The sequence below is a fragment of the Piliocolobus tephrosceles genome, chromosome 1 (genome assembly GCF_002776525.5).
Source record: "Piliocolobus tephrosceles isolate RC106 chromosome 1, ASM277652v3, whole genome shotgun sequence".
NCBI classification, from domain to species: domain Eukaryota; kingdom Metazoa; phylum Chordata; class Mammalia; order Primates; family Cercopithecidae; genus Piliocolobus; species Piliocolobus tephrosceles.
In genome coordinates this window covers 10,515,253-10,532,706 of record NC_045434.1, presented here as the reverse complement: position 1 = coordinate 10,532,706, position 17,454 = coordinate 10,515,253, and positions in this window count along the sequence as shown.

Sequence of the window (17,454 nt, the reverse complement as noted above, 5' to 3'; positions counted from 1 at the left end):
CCTGTAATCCCAGCTGCTCGGGAGGCTGAGGCAGAAGAATTGCTTGAATCTGGGAAGCAGAGGTTGCAGTGAGCCAAGATTGCACCACTGCACTCCAGCCTGGGTGAGACACAGAGATTCCGTCTCAAAAAAAAAGATGAAAAATATGCTGCTTTAAAATACACACACTTTCTCTCTCGCTTTCTCTCTCTCTCTCTCTCTCTCTCACCATTAAGCAAGCTAGAGTCAATGTTGCAAAATGATCATGATCACAGTAGCTGAATTTAGGTGATTTAGAATGCTTATTATACTGTCATTTTCCACCTTTCTGCAGTTTAGGAATTTTTTCTAAATTGCAAAGTTGTCAACCATTTGAGCTACCGACATGACTGAATCAAGTGCATCTGAAGAACCAGCATTCCCAGACAAGTCAGAGTGCTGCTGCCCTGGCTCTCACTACTTCCCTTTTCACTCCTCCATTACTGCCACAGCACTGCCATTCTTTGTGTATTGTATCTAATAAGACAGAATGACAAAGAGAATGCCAACTCAATACATAGGCTTATACTACACATTCACGTAGCCTCAGAATTAGAATATTTTATCATATATTAGAAATCATAGCAACTTCTACATAGCTAACATGTCTAACAGACATGTTCCCAATTATTGCATTTTTCACATTATTCTTATTTGGCACTTTCTAATTACATCCTGTGTATTATCTATACGCTGTCTGTTCATTCCACAATATTCACCTGTATCCAAATAGACAAAGACATGTGATCAAACTCTTCACATTTCTTTGCTTTACCTTTAGTATCCTGCTGCAGCCTGTCATTTTGTATAACCAGCATTAACCATTCTTGTAGCTGAAATGTAATGAATTCTGAAAATAGAAGTATCTCAAAGCGGGAAGCCTTGACTCATCTATGGTCTTGAATCTTGTGTTTAATGGTAATTTCTATTACATCAAATTTACTTTGTTTATAAATTGCATTAAGGTGTTTAACATCAAAGACTTTCATCTTGGTTTTAATATGTCCACAAAATATGGGTGTGTTTGTGTGTGTGCACGTACACGTATGTTATAGTTGTACTTTATATTTTTTATTTCTGAGATTTTACTTTATTTGCATTTTTATTTAGGTCTGAGATTTCAGCCTCCTCTGTTGCTGGTAACCTGAGGTTAGGGTTGTGTCTGTTTCTTTGTGCCTCTCGCTTCCTTCCAGTCCCTTTCCTATCTCCAGCCTACGGTGCCGTGTGTGTGATGGAAAGCAGTGGACCCACTGCATTACTCCAGGTTTCCAGTGGATACCCTGAACAAGCTAGGGCTGCTGAGCAGGAATGGATAACTGAATGTTCTAATAAAATAAAATGACAACAAAGCAGATTTAAACCATTTTTCATGAATGAGTTGATTCCTATCCTGCATGGTAATTAGATATGTATAGTAAGCCACTCAGATACGTGCCAGAGATTTTTATTTCATTTCCAACTGAAACAGGTGCAAGGAGATTTTTCATAAGATAGAGTTTTTCTCCCTTTTAAAATTCCCTCCTTCTAGGTTGAATGAGTGACTAAAAAATAAAAAAACACATAAATTCCTCCTTTCTTGCCTTTTTTTTTTTTTTTTTTTTTTTTTGCTTCCATGATAACTTCCAGTTAAAAAGTACTAACAATTTCCATTTCAAGTAGTTGGATTGCTAAACCACCTTGTTTGGGGGCAAATTTGCAGAACTACTTCTGGTCCCCCACGATACTTTGGTGTTGACGCTGACCCCTGGCATCATCTCTGAGTGTGGATGGGGCCACCTCCCTTTGGTTCTCATTTCTGTTGATATGTGGAGTCTCTCAGTTGCTGGGGAAAACATGGGAAAATAGCAGGAGTGCAGGGATCTTCTGGGAATTGCGGTACTGGACAGTTTGAGTTTAAAAGTTACTGCAACATGTTGAATAAACTGAAATGGCTCCAATCAAAACTGGTTGTTGGGAAAGGACAAAGGGACATTGGAGCAAAAACTGAACTTGAGGTGGAGAGAGTGGGGAAAGGACGCGATGGCCATATTAGTTACGTGCCTTTACGCGGGTCTAGGATGTTATATGTAAGCCCTGGCTTTTGTTATTCTGTGGCCTGATTTTGGAATCCTCATGAGTCAGTCTAGTCACCACAGGCATGACTCTGAGAAAGTGATTGCTGTGTGTAAGCTAAAGATCTGTGCCACTAAAGAGGTGATGATTGAAACTCAGATGTCCTCTGGCTTGGAGCTTTTATCAGTGAGTAAAGCTAGGGGGAAAGGGCATCTTTTTTTTTTGAATCATGAGAAACTCCTGTAGGACCAGCAGCAGTGGTTTTGTGCTCCTGTTACCATATTGTTTCTCGTGATGGTGAGGACTTTGCACCAGGTTATCCACCAGTTTGGGCAAAGGCGCTCAGAGCAACAGCAGCATTTACAGTAGCAGCGGATTGTGGTGCCCTTTCAATCCACAGACAAGATTTTCTGGGCGTGGTGTGGTGGCTCATGCCCATAATCCCAGCACTTTGGGAGGTCAAGGCAGATGGATCACCTGAGGTCAGGAGTTCGAGACCAGCCTGACCAGCATGGAGAATCCCCATCTCTACTTGAAAAAAATACAAAATTAGCCAGGTGTGGTGGTGCATGCCTGTAATCCCAGCTACTCGGGAGGCTGAGGCAGGAGAATCTCTCGAACCTTGGAGGTGGAGGTTGCGGTGAGCTGAGATCACATCATTGCACTCCAGCCTGGGCAACAAGAGCAAAACTCCATCTCAAACAAAACAGAACAAAACAAAACAAAAACCCCAATCTTGCCTGGTTACTCATTGGTGGGGTGATAGATACCAAAACATCACTTTGAGCTGAGTAAGCACTGGGCTACTTTGACTTATCATTCGAGAGAGAGAAGGTAAGGAAGAATATATTCCTTACCCAGAACAGATGGAAAATACAGACTTGTGTAAGCAATATGGAGGTACTGACAAGCGCTCCTTAACAGAAGGTGAAAGGCTTGGTAGACATTCTGAGATTTGACCTGCTGAGCATATTATTATAATAGTTCCAATAACCCAGATTAAAAAAGAATAAATTTGTGCAAGAATAATATTTTTGCAATAACTTTCAAAAAATGATATAAAATATAAAACTTTTGTAAGTTTTCATCCTGTGCTTTCATCCTGATTTCAATAAGAAACCAAAAAAAAAGTTAATGAGCAAGTACAAGTTTATGGGATTGTAAGCAGGGATTTCCCTCCCTCTTCCAAGCATAAATCTCTGAACAGAGGAGATGCTTCTTTGACCTTTATTCTGTGTCCCTAAACTTCCTTGGAGAATTCCTGATTATTCTTGTGGCTTACTAGAGTGAGGACTCCAGAAATGGTGAGATTTTAATAATTGAATGAATGCATCATTCCAGGAGCCCATTTTGGGGGATATTTGTTGGTTGTTTCCCCATCCATGCCTTGTTTTCTCCTGGTGAATTTGCTCACTCTCATTTTGGCTTTATGGATTGGGTGAACTTGACTGCCTTCAAGTTCTGGGTTGTTGGTTGGTTCTCGATTGGCTTCAGTAAATTGGGTTATCCTAACCCTGAGCCCACAGTGGCTGGTTCAAGGACAGGCACATAATACAGTCAGCCCGAATGAGATTTGAGGACACATTTTCTGCAGCACCTCAGTTTTTTTTTTTTTTTTTTTTTTTTTTACCTGTGGAATTCATCCCAAAAGACTATCATTCCCAGTGCTAAAGCATGAGGAAAGCTGACCCTGAGAACAACTGGCAGCCACCCTGGGACCATGTGGAGAGGGTCTGCCTAGAATCAGATCCAAAAGCACTGATGTCCCAGAAAACAGACAGGGGAAATCTGGATCCTAAATAGATTCAAACGTTGAATTAAGCACTGAAATATTTTTCAAACGATGATGCAAGCCCACTTTAATTGGAGTTTCTTTTATTTGAACTGTAAAGCATCTAAATGATATAGAGACAAAATGATTCCTAGACTGGAGAAAAGAACCCTTAACTGTAGTTTTGCTAGTGGTAACAATGTATCTAAAGGAAAGAAATCATGGTCACAAGGAATGTGGTCAATATATCCATGGTGTAGTGTTGGAAGGAAAAGTGGCAATTATTTTTAAGAGAGAGTGCATCTGTGCAAAAGGACATCTTACATTCTCTGTTGTGGGGCTGGCCTATGGTTGTGCTTTTCCAGAGCTCAGATGAAACATACCCCCAAACTACTTTACCTTTATTGTTAGACTTAACAAGATCGCAGAGCAAAATTATGATGAATAATTCAGGTTTTAGAAGCCCTGGTATGGTGAGGGTAGGGTGTCTTAAGTAAAAACTGAAGCATTATGGTCATTAAAAAGTCATAGGTCCTATTTTTGATTAACTTTTTACTTTACCATTTGGGGTGTATATGTTAACTGGTGTGGGTACTAAGTGGCTGAGGGTACATTGAGAAAATCCAGTGTGGTAAACTGAAACGCTGCAGATTGGACATTAAAGCATGGTACCTCAATAGAGGTGTAGGCAAAGATACCCTGCCTGACTTCCTTAGGGGGTTACCTTAACTCTACTTTTTGTGATTCTGTTTAGAATTCATGATATGCTTCACAGGGAAGAATAAAAATGTATGTATGTGTGTCTCTAACAGAAGACATAAGATCTGACCTCACAGGCATGAACCCTCAATGTAAACTATGGCAGATGTGTTATACAATGTTCGTTATTTCATCAAAGATGCCATGGAAATTATTAAGCATGTGAATCTCTTCAGACTTCAGGCAATGCAGGCACAAAATGATAAAGAAAAAGTATCTTTTCTCTTTAGAAAACAAAAAAGTTTGAAATGGTAAATACTAGTTATAAATAAGTAATAAAAACTTTCAATGAAAAAGCACGTATCTAGAATCATATTCTCCTGCTCCAACTGTCAATGTAACTCTCACTGGTTTAATTTTAAAATTGATTAAAAGTACTGTTTCCTTAGCTTAGGCATTACCATCTGGAATAAAGTTTGTTCTGGTATGGGATAAAAGAAAAACTTTTTATTATTGAAAAGTTAAATCAAGTATTTCTAACTCCAGAGTTTCATTCTTAAAAAAATAAAGACTCAAGATATTTTTGGTAAAGCAGTTATTTTCAAGTCAGGTATTTAAAGTCCTGAGTATAAATTTTCTAACATTACGTTTTACTTTATAATGAAAGTAGTACATGCAATTATTGAAATTTTCTAGGCAACAAACACTCCCTGACAAGATGCTGAATATCTGTGGGACAAGGAATTTTTAAACTAAAGTCTTAACCTACACCTAAATGAGACCAGCTATTCTTTCTGTCCCTATGCAAAAGCCTATGGAAGGCTTTTCCAAGTAATGGTTGGTCACAGGGCACTTGAATCAGAATAACCGGGGTGACTTCCATTTCTAGTTAGGATGGACAAAATCACAGGAGACAATTGCTTCTATGCTATTAGGAACAAGCCAGATAGGCTACAAGCTACAAAATCCTAGTTTAAGAAGTCCATTAGAGAGTTGAGGACAGAAATAGACCTAAATGAACTAAAATATAGAAAGTGGTAAGTCCTTCCTGGGAGCTGAGAGGCATTACTCTTTTCATACCTGGCAGAGTGGTGAGGGTGGGAGTACTCCGTCATAGATGGGGTAAGAAAACACCAGTAGAATTCTTAACAAATTTTTAATAGCATGTTTGGGCTGATGAGATACATTACAATCTGAGAAGTCCAAGCCATAATTTGAGCCTGCACATACTCACCATCTCTTCCCCATTTTCTCTCACTGAGTGGATCAGGATTGTATGCCAAATACTGGGGCAGGTAAGAGTGCTGAGATAAAACCTCTCCAGAGACTCTTGAGATATCACTAAAGACACTTAAAGAATAATAAGAGGATGTTATGAACAACTTTATGTAATAATTTTAATAAATAAGATAAAATTGAAATCTTTGAAAAAATACAACATATCAAAATTGACAGGAGACAAAATAGAAAATCTAAATAGCCCTGCAGGTCATCTGTTAAAGTCATAATAAAGTCATATATTAAAGTCGTAATAGAGAACCGTCGCTAAAACAAACTCCAGGCCCAAATGTCTCCACTGGTGAATTCTAGCAAACATTTAGGAATAAATATTACCAATATTTCATAAACTCTTTCAGAAAATAAAGGAGAATAAAATACTTCCCAATTCATTTTATGAGGTCATCATAACCCTATTGCCCAAACACAAAAGAGGTATTAAGAATATTATAGACGAATATCACTCTTGAACATAGGTGCAAAAATCCTGAAGAAATTATTAATGAATCAGAAATAGCCACATAGTACATTGTGACCAAGTGGAATTTATCCCCATGATGCAATATTAATTTAACATTTGTATATGTTTGTTCTCACGTTGTTATAAATAACTACCTGAAACTGGATAATTTATAAAGAAAAGAGGTGTTATTGGCTCATGGTTCTGCAGGCTATACAGGAAGAATGGCTGGAGGCCTCAGGAAACTTACAATCATAGTGGAAGGCAAAGGGGAAGCATGCATGTCTTCATACAATTGCAGCGGGAGAGAGAGTGAAAGGGGAAGTGCTACATACTTTTAAGCAACCAGAGTTCTTGAGAACTTACTCGCTATCACAAAATGGCAAGGGAGAAATCCACCCCCATGACCCAATCATCTCCCACCAGGTCCCTCCCCCAACATTGGGAATTACAAGTTGACAGGAGATTTGGGTGGGGACACAGAGCCAAGCCATATCAACATTCAAAAGTCAAACAGTGAAATTCACCAGAATTACACAATAAAGGAGAAAAATTACATGATTCAACAGATGGAGGAAGAAGCATTTGACAAAATGCAAGTTCATTCATGAAAAAGAATTCACCTATGAGCAAATCAGAGATCGAAGGGAACTTTTTCTATCTGATAAAGAGCACTGGCAACCCCTGAGAAACCAACAGTCAAATTTATACTGAAACATTCAACTCTTCCTCTAATATCCAGAAGAAGACAAGACGTGTGTTCTTCTTAACATTGTACTGTAATTCCTGGACAGTAGTAAAGAAAAGGGAATTGATGGCATAGAGTTTGGAAAGAAAAAAAATAAAAATAGTCAGACATGGTGGCTCACGCCTGTAATCCTAGCACTTTGGGAGGCCAAGGTGGGCAGATCACCTGAGGTCGGGAGTTCGAGACCAGTCTGACTAACACGGAGAAACCCTGTCTCTACTAAAAACAAAAATGAACTGGGTGTGGTGACACATGCCTGTAATCCCAGCTGTGTGGGAGACTGAGGCAGGAGGATCACTTGAACCCAGGAGGTGGAGGTTGCAGTGAGCCTAGATTGCGCTATTGCACTCCAGCCTGGGCAACAAGAGCAAAAATCTGTCTCAGAAAAAAAAAGAAAAAGAAAAAGAAAAATATTATTTGAAGATTACATGATGTACCTCTAAATCTCAATGGAATTTATAATCACACACACAACTACTAGAAGTAGTAAATATTTACCATAAATGGTCATAGGGTACAAGATCAAAATACAACACTAATTCTAAGTACCAAAAATAAATAATTTGAAAATGAGAATAAAAATACCATTTATAGTAGCATGAAAAACCAACACCTGGGAATAAAACTTAAAACGATCTTTGAGATCTGTCCTATGGCTAGAGTAACAAATTACAACAAACTGATGGCATAGAACAATATACATTTAGTCTCACAATTCTAGAGGCGAGACATCTAAATTTGATATTACTCAGCCAAAACCAGGGTGTTAGCAGGGCAGTGCTCCCTTTAAAGGCTCTGGGTGAGAATACTTTCCTTACCTCTTTGAGCTTCTGGTGGCAGCCAGCATTCCTTGGCTTATAGCTGTATCCCTCTAGTCTTCAGTGGCAATATCTTTCAATCTACCTCTTACCTGTCTTCACATTGCCTTTTATTCTGAGGTTGTATAATCTCCCTCTATCTCCCACTTACAAGGATACATGTGATTGCATTTAGGGTCCACCTGAATAATCCAGGACATAACTCCATCACATCTACAGTATCCCTTTTTTTTCCCCCTTTGCTGTACAAGGTAACATTCATGGGTTCCAAGAATTAGGTAGGATCTGATGTTTCTAGGGGCCATTGTTCAGCAATATGACACCTGTGGATTTTAACAAAACACCTATTAGAAATAGTATTTAGCAAGATCATCAGATACAAGATCAAAAATCAATGAAAATCAATTATATTTTTAAATACTAGCAATAAATAACTTGAAAATGAAAGTTATTTCATTAATGCTACATTTTCAGTAGCATTAAAAAATTCAATACCTAGGAATAAAGTTAACACAATGTGTTCAAGACCTATTCACTGAAAACTATAAAATATTGATGAGTAAATTAAATAATTTAAATAACCTAACTAAATGTAGTATAATTAAAAATAACCTAACTAAATGTAGAAATACATCATATATATTACTTGTAAGACTCAGTATTATTAAGATACAGATTCAATGCAATCTCAAATTCTCAGCAAAATTGTTTAGGAAATCGACACAATGATTCTAAAATTTATATGGAAATGCAAAGGATGTAATGTAGCCAAACAATTTTGAAAAAGGAAAAAAAGTTGGAGCCTTAAAATGATCTAACTTGTTGTAAAGCTATAGCAATCAACATGGTGTGGAATTCATGTAAAGATAAAAAAATAGATTAATGGAACAGAATAGAGAGTTCAGACAGAAACCTTTACCTATATTGCCAAGTGATTGTCAATAAAGCTATTAAGTCAGTTAGGAAAGGAATATATTTTTATGAATGATGCTAGAACAACAGGATATACATGTGAAAAAAATTGAATTCTGACTCACTTAGTATACAAAATGTGATTAAAAGATCACAGACCTAAATGTAAAAATTATAATCTAAATCTTTTTGAAGAAAACATAAAAATATATGCTTGTGACTTCAGGATAGGTAAAGATTTATTAGAGATGACACAAAGAAATCCCACAAATCATTAAAAGAAAACAATGTAAAGTGAACATTATCAAAATCAGAAGTTTCTGGGCCAGGCATGGTGGCTCACATCTGTAATCCCAGCATTTTGGGAGGCCAAGGCAGGAGGATTGCTTGAGGCCAAGGGTTTAAGACCAGCTTGGACATTGAGGCCAAGGGTTTAAGACCCCCATCTCTACCAAAACAAAAAAACGTTTCTGCTCATCAGAACTCCATTAAGAAAATTAATAGACAATCCAAGACCAAGAAGAAATAGTCACTATGAATATATATCCTATATTCTAGGAACTGAATCTGGAATATATTTAGAACTCCTATACATAGAAGACAAACAATCCAACAAAAAGATAGGCAGTCTTGTACAGACATTTTCTGAATGAAGATAATAGTGTGCTCAAATCACAGTTATCAGGAAATGCAAATTACACCACAATAAAGTGCTATTTTACACTCATTATGATAGCCAAACTTAAAAAGATGCTAATACAAAATGTTGGGGGAAATGTAAAGCAACTGGAACTCTCATACACTACTGATGTCAGGGTAAAACGATACAACTACTTTGGAGAATGGTTTGGCAGTATAAACGGAAAAACACATCCATCTCTGACTCAGTTATTCTATTCCTAGGCATATAAAACAAGATAAATGACAATGTATGTGCACAAAAGTACACATATACAAATGTTCGTAGAAGTCTTATTCATCAGAGCTTCAAATTGCAAATGTCTAGGAACTGAAGAATGGATAAACTAGCATGCAATGAAATGATATTCAGTTATAAAAAGAAACCTTTCAATGGTAGATGCTACAATGCAAATGAATCTCAAAATAGTTGTGAGTGATAGAAGGCAGACAAACAAGAGAGAGCATATTATATGATTCAATTTATATGAATTTAGAAAGCAGTAAAAACAAATCTATGGTGAGGGAAATCAGAGTACTTCCCATTTAGGGTGAGAGAAAATGGAATGGCGAGGAGTATCAGGAAACTTTCTGAGAGGATGAAAATGTTTTACAGCTTCTTTTAAGTAATGGCTACACGGATACAACCACTGTCAAAACTAATGAAACTGAACATTTAAGATCTATATATTTTAGTCCATATAAATTATATCTCATTTTAAAAATAAGATACTATTGAGAGGTTTATAGGGCCGGGCGCGGTGGCTCAAGCCTGTAATCCCAGCACTTTGGGAGGCTGAGACGGGCGGATCACGAGGTCAGGAGATGGAGACCATCCTGGCGAACACGGTGAAACCCCATCTCTACTAAAAAAAAAATATACAAAAAACTAGCCGGGGGAGGTGGCGGCGCCTGTAGTCCCAGCTACTCGGGAGGCTGAGGCAGGAGAATGACGTAAACCCGGGAGGTGGAGCTTGCAGTGAGCTGAGATCCGGCCACTGCACTCCAGCCCGGGCAACAGAGCAAGACTCCGTCTCCAAAAAAAATAAAATAAAATAAGATACTATTGAGAGGTTTATTATGCAGATTCTTAGACCCCATGCCAGGTAGACTAAATTAGAATATTCAGGAATAATTCTCCTAAATATTAAATTCTGCAAACCACTACAAAAGGTATTTGACACAAAGCAGGAGTTCCGTTTAGGTAAATTTATATAGAAAGGGAAAAGGGACTTTATTTTTCGGTAGACGTGGAAAGTGACTTACCTTTTCACAAAGGTGGAGAATAATAAGTAGCATCTGATCATGATTATCTAACTCTTTCTGTCCTGTGGTAGAAAGGAGAATACATTCTTAGTTCTGGGGAACTAAGGATCCATTTTCCTAAGGGAACAAGAATATGAATGAGTGGCGATTTTGTAGGACTGAAATGTTAAGAGGTATTAGACTTAGTGGCACTCTCGGTTAAATTTTGTGGGCTGGCCTGGGGACCTAATCAACATTTATCCTAATTGCTAGTTTGAGACATTATATTCTGAGTTCCCAGTAATTGACTTACAAATGAACTTGGGAAACACTGCCAGCTTATAAATTGAGGACAGTCTGTACCAAAAAAAATAAAAATAAAAACTTTTTACATGACAGTTGAGAAAGAAAGAAGAATGTGGTAAGGTAAGATAAATTAGTCTTTTGCAGTGTTTGTAAGGTCAATGTCATCAACAGCAGTAACACTGTAGCCCCTGTACTGCTAATACTCCATAAATTATCCTTGTGAGCTCTCTTTACCTCTGCAAGGAAGCAAAATATAAGCCTAGGTATTTTCGTTTTTACACAGAATTGCAGTGAGCTGCTCAAACTCCCATATAATTGCAATTTCATTCCATTCTCTTTTCAGGTATGCAGTGAGCAATGGGTTACAGATAGAAAACTTGGGCCCAAGCTGTGAGCACTAGGACTTGCTGAACGAATTTTCCCTCTAGGAGGAATTTTCAGTTTTGGGTTTCCCTTAAAGAATTTCACATAGGACTGGGCGTGGTGGTTCACGCCTGTAATCTCAGCACTTTGGGATGCTGAGGCGGGTGGATCACAAGGTCAGGAGATCGAGACCATCCTCACCAACATGGTGAAATCCCGTCTCTACTAAAAGTATAAAACTTAGCTGGGCGTGGTGGCAGGTGCCTGTAATCTCAGCTACTTGGGAGGCTGAAGCAGAAGAATCGCTTGAACCTGGGAGGCAGAGGTTGCAGTGAGCCGAGATCGCTCCATTGCACTCCAGCCTGGCGACAGAGTGAGACTCTGTCTAAAAAAAAAAAAAAAAGAATTTCACATAGAAAACCATCACCACCCTGTACAGTAGGAGCATGAAGCTGCGTTGGGAGGTCAGTGAGGCAAACTTTGTGGAACAGATGTGAAAGGAGATTTTGTGGAAGAATCAGCAGAGCTGCTGTATTGGCAGAACAAAAGCACAAGGATGCCTGCAGGTGTCTGTGTGCTCAGGTATCTGGGAAATGACTCCAAAAACTAAAAGAGGGGTGCAGGGAAAGAAAATTCCAGGAATTGTCTTCCTTTGAGAGGATATGATTTGACTGTGGTTGGCTGTTTTTGTAAGTTTGTTCCCAGACTGAACCTAGGGTCAGTCTGCTTATTCCCTTGGTTCAGTAATGAGATGCAGGGGAACTGGGAAAGAAGAGAGTTTATTTCTGTAACCAGGTATAGGGAGAATGTTGAGGAAATGTTGTCAGACCAACTCAAAATTACAAAGTTTTCCAGTGCTTATGTAACTTCTAAGCTGTATGTCTTCATGTAAGTGTGCATTCACCTAAAGATATATGTGATTCATTTCTTCTAATCTATAATTAAGGTCTGAGTCCTGGAGATCTTCCTCTGGAGCCTCAGTAAATTTACTTAATTTAGATGGGTCCAGGTGCTGGAGGTGATTACTCTTATCTTGTCTCCCGCTAAGTTACAGAGGTCTGGGAGTTCCTTTAGACCCTGCAATAAAACTTGTTTAAACCGAAATGGGTCCTGGTATGGGGAGTGTGAGTATTCCTTCATTATCTTGTCATGCTCCAAGACCCAGGAAGGCCTGGGCAAGACTCTTAGTGGGCCTTTATTACTTGTTCCAGCCTATGTGGAAGGCTTTCTCAGCCTTTAATATTTAACCTAACCATTTAGTCAGTGCTGAAACATTTGTTTCGGAGGCCTGGCTTTTCAGCTTTTGTGTGACCTGGCCTGCCAGAAGTTCATTAACCCCCCAGGCCATTCTCCACACTCCTGCTAGATGATGCTGCAAGACACAGGTAAGACTACAAGACCCCTCTGTCTGACTAGAAAACTTTGGCCCCAAGCCATGGGCACTCGCTGGCTAAATACAGGCAGCCTTCTTAGTGGTTAAGAATGTGAGTTCTGCGAGCATGATGACACAGCAGGAGATATCAGCCTTCTTTGCCCCATGCATGAAAAAACAATGAGACAGCTATTTGTGAATGAAAATAGCCCCAGGAGGGCTCAATAGTCCAATTAAGAAGCTACAGCAACACAGTAGAGCAAAAAAGGAGAATAAAAAATAGTAGAGCAAAAAGGCTGCAGACTCCTTGCAGCTGTCACAATAAAGTATCCATCCCATAGTGTTAGTTGGTTCTAACCCTGGTGGCCTGTTCTGCAGAGTACACCAGCATTCATTGCCACGTTTTCTACTCTGGAGAGGGAGATGCTGCTGTGCCTGGCTTGGAATAAGCTGTTGTGCCACCCTGAGACCAAGGCAGCCACCCACCGCCCCAACTCCCTGCAGGCTCTGGACCCTAGAGCTATGGCTGTTCTGTGAGTGACTGACATTGGATGTCAGCTCTGCAGCTGCTCTCATGTGCCCATGCTCCAGATCTTACTCTGAGGTTGCTCACGTCATGGGCACTGGAGCCACTGCCACTGTAAGCTATCCAGAACCCCAGACTCTGAAGATGCTGTCACATCGTGAGTGCCTGTGCTACAGACTCCAGCTCTGTGGCTGCTGCACAAGCAACTGTGCATTAGACATTATTGCTACTACTAGGAGGGTGCCCACAAGCCATACCCAGTGCCAGGATGGATCCTGTCAGCCATGACATCCCCCTTGGGTGAAAAAGAGGTCAGGAGTTTCCTAGCAGGCTTATCCACCAGAGACCCTAACAGTCCTTGTTGCCGCTGGGGACACCCACAGCCTTGGTCATTGAATTTTCCTGCAATATTTGCTAATGCTGACCTCACTTAATGGGATATTCATGGAGACTACTCCATCATGATAGACATTTCCCAAAGCCAAAACTGTCACATGCTACCCAGTTGGCATCCTTGTACCTACCTGCAGGTGAATGTCTCTCCCCTCCAAAACCAGTCTGTAAAGTTTGGAATAGGTAAATGTTCCATCACGTGCTTAAACATTGATGCAAGACTACAGGAAATACAACAAATCAAGAAAACATGACATCACCAAAGAAACGTAATTCTTTTCCAGTAACCAGCCCCAAACAAATAAAAATCTCTAAATTGCCAGTAAAGGAATTTAAAATAATTTTTTTAAAGACAGTGAGCCATAAGATAGCATGTATGGAAAACTCGATGAAATTAGAAAAACAATACATAAAGAAAACTAGAAGTTCAACAGTGAGATGGAAGTTATAACAAAAGAACCAGACAGAAATTTTGGAACTGCTAAATACAAAGACTGAAATGAAAAATGCAATAAAGAGCCTCAACAGTACACTTGATCAAGCAGCAGAAAGAATCTACGAATTTGAAAGCAGATCAGAGGAGAAAAAAAAAGCAGAAAGGAAAAAGTGAAGAAAGCCAAACTGAGTTATGGAACACTATCAACACCATTGAGTGAAACATGGCATTTCCCAGGTGGGAAAGAGAGAGAAAGGGAGAGAGAGAGAAAGTATTTAAAGGAATAATGGCTGAAAATTTCTCAAATCTGGGGAGAGATACAGACTTTAAAGTCCATGAAGCTCATAGGTTTCTATACAGAATGAACTATCTCAAAGGTAAATTAAAAAATCAGTCTAACTTACAAAAGGAGCAAAAACAATAAAAGACTTAGGTATAAATTTCACCAAGATAATGAAAGATCTGTACACTGAAAACTAGAAGTCATTGGTGAATACAATTAAAGAAGATAAATAAATGGAAAGATACCTTGTGTTCATGAATTGGAAGAATTAATATTGTTAAAATTGTCCATACTGTCTGAAACAATCTACAGATTGAATACATTCCTTTTGAAAATTCCAAGGACATTTTTCACAGAATAGAAAAAAATGATTCTAAGTTCTTATGGAACCACAAAGAACCCTGAATTGCCAAAAGCAACCATGAGGAAAAGAACAAATCTGGAGGCATTACATTACTTGACTTCAAAATATATTACAAAGCCATAGTAATCAAAACAGCATAATACCAGCACAAAAACAGATATATAGGCCAATGGAATAGAATAGAGAGTCCAGAAATAAATAAATAAGTAAATAAATAAATAAATAAATAATAGCCCAGAAAGCATGCATTTACAGTCAACTGATCTTCAACAAAAGTGTCAAGCATATACAATGGCAAAAGGATAGTCTTCTATAATTGGTGTTGGGAAGCTGGATTATCATCATGCCAAAAAGTGAAACTGGACCTCTATCTTACACCATTCACAAAAATTAACTAAAATGGAGTAAAAACTTAAATGTAAGATCAGAAATCTTGAAACTCCTAGAAGAAAATATAGGGCAAAAATCTTGACATTGATCTTCACAATGATTTTTTATGACACAAAAAGCACAGGCACCAAAGCAAAAATAAACAAATAGGACAATGTCAAACTAAAACTCTTCTGTGTAGCAAAGGAAACAATCAGCAAAATGAAAAAGCAACCTACAGAACGGGAAAAAAGTAACAGCAAATATATCTGATAAGGTGTTAATATCTAAAATATGTGAGGGACACATACAACTCAATAGCATCAAAATAAATAATCTGGTTAAAAATATACAAAGGACCTAAATAAACATTTTTCCAAAGATATACAAATGGCTAATATGTACATGAAAGGGTACTCGTTATCACTAAGTATCAGGAAAATATAAATTAAAGCTATGATGAGATATCTATCCCTTTATACCTGTTAGGATGGCTATCATAAAAAAGACAAAAGGTAACAAGTGTTGGCAAGGATGTGGACAAAAAGGGAAACCTTGTACACTGTTTGTGTGAATGTAAATTGATACAGCCATTATGAAAAACAGTATAAAATTTCCTCAAAAGTTTAAAAATAGAATTACCATATGATCCATTATCACCACTTATGAGTGTGTGTATACGTGGGTATGTATACATACACACATGTACATACATACACACACGTACATTAGAATATTATTCAGCCATAAGAAGAAGGAAATTGTGCCACTCAAAGCAACATGAATGCAGCTGGAGGGCATTATGCTATGTGAAATATGCTAGGCACAGAAAGACAAATACCATATGGTATTATTCATATGTAGAATCTAAGCAAACACTAAAAGACAAACACAAAAACCAGAGGAGAATGGCAGTTGCCAGAACAGAAATGGGGAGCTGGGCATGTGGTTGGTGAAGGGAAAAGGGAAAGTGTTGATCAAAGTGTGCAAAATTTCAGTTATAAGTCATATAATAAGTTTTGAGGATCTAATGTGTAGCATGGTTGCCATAGTTAATAATACTGTATTGTATTCCTGAAATTTGCTAAGAGAGTAGATCTTGTGTTCATACAATTTTAATCAATGTCATAAATCCCATAGAATCGAGGATATTTATCTCTAAAGTCTAACTTATTTTGTTGTATTTTAATCATCCAATGCCTTCCCTACCCAAAAGTGGGTAATTGCTCATCACCAACCTCTACCTACAGTTTTCTTTCATAAATTTCTTGAAGGTTTTTTTTTTTCCCCCCCACTAAGGACAATTTTCCCCCGAGGGCATTATGATCAAATTCCAAGCTAATTTATCACTAATTGTGCTTATTACAGAGATATGATTTCCTATTTTCCACTATTCATTTTGGTGTGTCTCATTTTCATTGTTCATGCTACTATTTCTGTCTTCACTGAGGGTTGTTATTTTCTTCCTTAGCAGGGCCTTTCACCTTTCTTAAACTCCTGTGTGGCACAGAGACATTTACAACCCTAGTTCATTTTGCAACACACACCACTTCTCCATTTCTTTCTGCATTTCCATTGATTCTGGTGTTTGGAGATGAATATGGATCTTCCAGTCCACTGACTTTTTCCTGTGGATTTCACAAATGCAAGAAAGGAGACACTTAGCCACTCTGATATATCATTGTGAAAATTATTTTATTTACATATGAGATCAGAGGACAGCAAGTGAACAAAGCACTCATTTCTTAGAAAGTAGAGAACATGAAATCTTTATAGAACAGCTGAAGAATAAGGAAAATCTAAAAAAAAAATACAACAGTGTTTGTGGGAACTTTATGATCATAAATAATATTCATTAAACAAATGTTACAGCATGGCTTTGCTTACCAGGCAACTATCTTAAACATACAGAAAAAGAGAAGAGACCGTCTTAGAAAATGACATTTTAGAAGAAAGCAAGTGAATAGAAAGACACAGCAACATGGGTACACATAAGAGGGAGACAGAAACAGGAGTCCACAAAGCTCTATGTCTGTGTGTTTGTGGTGTGTGTGTTGTGCATATGGTGTATGTGTGCTGTGTGTGTGGTGTGTGGTGTACATATAGTGTGTATGTGTGTGTGCATGTATGTGTGGTCTATATGTAGTGTGTGGTGTATAGGTTGTGTGTGTGTGTGTATGTGGTGTGTGGTGTATGTATTTGTGGTGTGATGTGTGCAGTGTATGTGTGTGTTGTATATTTGTGTGGTGAATGTGTGGTATATGTACTGTGTGTGTGTTTGTGTGTATGGTATGTACGGTATGTGGAGTGTATGTATGGTATGTGCATGTAGGTATGTGGTGTATGTGTGATGTATTTGTGTG